This window comes from Salvia miltiorrhiza, chromosome 7 (assembly GCF_028751815.1).
Source record: "Salvia miltiorrhiza cultivar Shanhuang (shh) chromosome 7, IMPLAD_Smil_shh, whole genome shotgun sequence".
Classification (NCBI taxonomy): domain Eukaryota; kingdom Viridiplantae; phylum Streptophyta; class Magnoliopsida; order Lamiales; family Lamiaceae; genus Salvia; species Salvia miltiorrhiza.
Genome location: NC_080393.1, coordinates 9,665,172 through 9,669,282, shown reverse-complemented (window position 1 = coordinate 9,669,282; position 4,111 = coordinate 9,665,172). Strand labels below are relative to the sequence as shown.

Here is a 4,111-nt window from a genome sequence, read left to right as displayed (position 1 = left end):
ATCAAATTAAAGTTTTAGCGTGATCTTTAATTTGTCGTGCATATTAACTAGTGGTGGACGTCGTATTCCACCAAATAATTCCTGCAGAATTATCAAAATAAATTAGTATCGTGATAAGCAGGGTCGATCCCACAGAGAGCAGATAAAACCATTCAATTCCTTAAATCTATAAAATCGGTGATGCCACCACGCCTTAATTTTGAGAAGAATTAATTAAAACTAAGAATGCAATAAATCAAATAAAAACTACTCTTGAAATAAATCAATAAAAAGGTAATTCGGCTCAAATAAATCCACACTAATTCAATCTATGATCATCGACGCAATAATTAATTAAGCCCTATTAACCAATTAGTTATAGGATACCGTGATACGCACTGACATACCCCAATTTCTACTTACTGTGTCGATAGACGGCTAGATACGCTAGTCCTGTCTATTTCCCTTATTAAAATATAACCTAGCTGGATACGCCAGTCTTAGATTTAATATTCTAATAGCATTAAGATGAAGGAACCCAATTTATATCAATTATCCTAGATACGCTAGTAATAATTAATATATCAATTAATTCCTACTACGAACATGGTAGTTTTATCACTAATCAGCCCTATTCCAACAATTACGGATTGGAGGTGCTAATTGACTGTAATCCAATTAAACCTAAGTTGGCCAGACTTAAATAAAATCGGAATTATCCTTAAACCCTAGGAATTAATCGAAATTAATAGGAATCAATTTTCAGAGCAATTAGGTCTCACAGATTATTAAATTAATGCTTCATTACTCTTGTCGAATTAAAAAGTTTAGTTATTCATAATTAAATTAACAACAATCAAAGAAATAAAAGCAAGCATGATAATAATCAAATACAAAATAAACGAAACAAAATTGCAAGAAATTAAAGTCACCACTTTTGACAATTGAGAGAAATCGCTTACACATTCGAAAAAATACTCCAGCCGCAATCTTCAAGAATTTGATTGTAACTAATAAAGTCTAACTAAAATTGCATGCATAAAAATCGTACTGATCAAAAGCTTAAAAGAAAATATATGTAATGTCTCCTAATCAAAGTCAAACTAACTCTCTAGTCCAAACTTGCGGCTCCCTTATTAACCAAGAGTCCTAACTTAAATCAAATACAAGGGAATTAAACCCTTAAGTGGCCGAACACCCTAATTAGCATGGGTTTCGGCCCTTTCCAAAAAACTAAAGCTCAAAATTAATTAAAAGAGTATTTGGCTTAACTAAATTATAAAATAATTAGCTCCAAAGCCAAATCTCTAAACTCCTTCATAAATCAACGTTTTCTTCATCAAAAACTCAACTTCCCGGCCCTATCTCTTGATATCTACTAGCGTCCATCTCCATTCCATCTAATACCTGCGCCAAAATGTCACAAACCATGTAAAATCATATAAAATCATGACGAAACACACACTAAACTAAGTAGCTAAAATACACACATCAACTAGTATATTATTTTTTTTATTATAAGATACAATAGATGAAAATGGTCATTTTACTATAGTAAAAATAAAAATTAGCCACCCCACCCACATAAAAAAAAAAAAAACTTAAAATTTGGCTAATTTTTGTGTAAAAAAACACATTTACCCTTAAGGGTGTGTTTACTTTGATAGTAAAATTTTCATTTGAAAAAGAATGGATAAGAAAATGTGAGATAATATTATCTTTTTCTCCTTTTTTTATCATGTGTTTACTTTGTTAGAAATAGATGGATAAAAAAATTGAAATATTGAAAAATATTTTCACACCCTCCCAATAGGATAATATTATCCAACATTTGTGAGAAAATGAATGAAAATGGGCTGCCCGAATAAATTTTTCAGCCTGACCGAAGAAAATTATCCATCATAGGAAACATGTGAAAATGAAGGAAAATATATTTTTTCTAACCTTTTCTATCAATGTAAATAATTTCTCATCTTCACTCCACACGCTCGACTCTCCTCTCTCGCCACAATCAGCGTGACCTTCCTTCTCCACTCTGCTCTCTATCTCTCTCCCGCAAAATCACTGCCGCCATCACCGCTTCCAGAAGCATTAATTAACTTCTCATCTTCTTCTCCTCCTGATTTTGAGTTGCGCAGAAGTAGCATTAATTTTTATTAAGCATATCTCTGGATCCAAGCACGTACATCACTCCAATTTCTTTATGACGATGCTATTTGCTCATATCGTGTTGGATTCTTTTTTGAGTTTCCGTCTTCACATTTCCAAAAATTTACGCTTGTTTTTGGAAAATTTGAAGGTGCCAATGATGATTGAAGTGGAATTTATTAATGATTATTCGGTGATTATGAACACACTGCTGCCTTCCTCCTAGGCTTCAAATTCCTTTTTTATTGCCTTGTCGTTTTTGAATCTGTGTTACATTAAACTTGTAGATATTTTTTTCCCCGTAAAATTAGTTGTTGGAGCGGTCAAGTGATGATTAGATGCATAGTTCAAATGACTAATTCGTGATTATAATATCTTTCGCTCCTGATGACTTAGATCGACAATTTTTGCTAATCTTATTTTTCTTGGACCAATTTTATAAACATAATTATATTTTTCAAAATCTCGGGGATTTTCATCTATTGCTATGATTAAAAACTTTATAAAGTCAAGCATATGTCTGAATATCATATTCATGCTTAGACATTCTAATCTTCTCAATGAGGCCTCAACTATATATTATCATACGAACTTATTTTGGTTATGAATAGCTGGTGTTGATTGTGAATTCAAGTTTTAGAGTTCGAATTCACAACCAACACTATTTTTAATTGTGAAATTAAATTTTAAAATTCAAATTCACAACTAACAATCAGAACCATGCATATATGTGCAACAAACACTATTATTAGTTGTCAATTCAAATTTTAAAGTTTGAATTCACAACTATAAATAATGCTAGTCATGAATTCAAATTTTCTAATGAAATTCACAATCAATAAAACTTGAATTCACAACTAGAAATAGTGTTAGTCGTGAATTTGAGATTTAAACCTTGAATTACTAACATTATTTTTATTTGTGAATTTAACAAAAAAAATTGCATTCACGACTAACATTATTTTCTAGTTATGAATTCAAGCATTAAAACTCAAATTCATAACCAAAACTAGTTATTCAGTTGTGAATTCGAATTTTAAAGCTAGAATTTACAACAAAGAATAGACTTGGTTGTGAATTCGGGTTCAGTGGATAATTTATAAGTTTTTTATGTGAAGGGTAAAATGGTAAGTGTGGCCATTTTTTTAGTTTAGTTTTCTTAGTGGACAATTTTTATTTTTACTATTTCAAAGTGGTCATTTTCAAAATCTACTCATATTATAATTAGTCAAATTTTATAATTTAGAAAGAAATAAAACCAAATAGTAAGAAGATAAAGAAAAAGGGGGAAAAATATATAACTTACAAATAAACCTTCAATTTTATTATAACTACAAAATTACCTTTCAATTTTAAAATCAATTTGAAATTAATTTAAAATTAAAATCTTGACTTTATAATATAACTAGCATTTGCGCCTCGTGCAATGCACGAAAAATATTTTTATATTTCTATATTTATATAAAATTGATACCAATTCAATTATCATATTTATAAATATGAAAAAATTAAATAAATATATTTGATTTTAATATTGAAAAAATAATAAAATAAAGAAGAATTCATAAGAACAAAAATTGATACATGAAAAGGCAAAACAAGAAAGCTGAAAATGAAAATAAAAATAAAAAAGAATTGAAAATATATTTATACAAAAAAAGATGAAAGAGGAGAGAGAATTTTTAAATTTTAAATTTAAATAAAAATACTTTTTACATTTTATATCAAGTATTTACATAAAATATATATCAAACTATATCTCTTATCGTGATTTTTAATTTGACATAAATATTAAATAATTTATAATTAGTCGAATTTCAAAATTTTAGAAAGAAACAAAAAAAAAAAGATAAAGAAAAAATATATTCCTTCCGTCTCACTCATTTTGTGTGGACATAGGAATTAAGTAGTGACCATTTGTAAAGATAATGAGTAAAATAAAATTAAGTAGTGACCATTTGTAAAGATGATGAGTAAAATAAAT

General features: G+C 28.4%; 1 non-coding gene across 1 annotated transcript; it reads left to right on the top strand.

The window, feature by feature from the left end:
• Positions 1-2,445: 2,445 nt before the first annotated feature.
• Positions 2,446-2,523, top strand: LOC130996364 (small nucleolar RNA snR60/Z15/Z230/Z193/J17). The gene has a single exon (XR_009092546.1). It is a non-coding gene; the product is annotated as a small nucleolar RNA snR60/Z15/Z230/Z193/J17 (small nucleolar RNA).
• Positions 2,524-4,111: the final 1,588 nt, after the last annotated feature.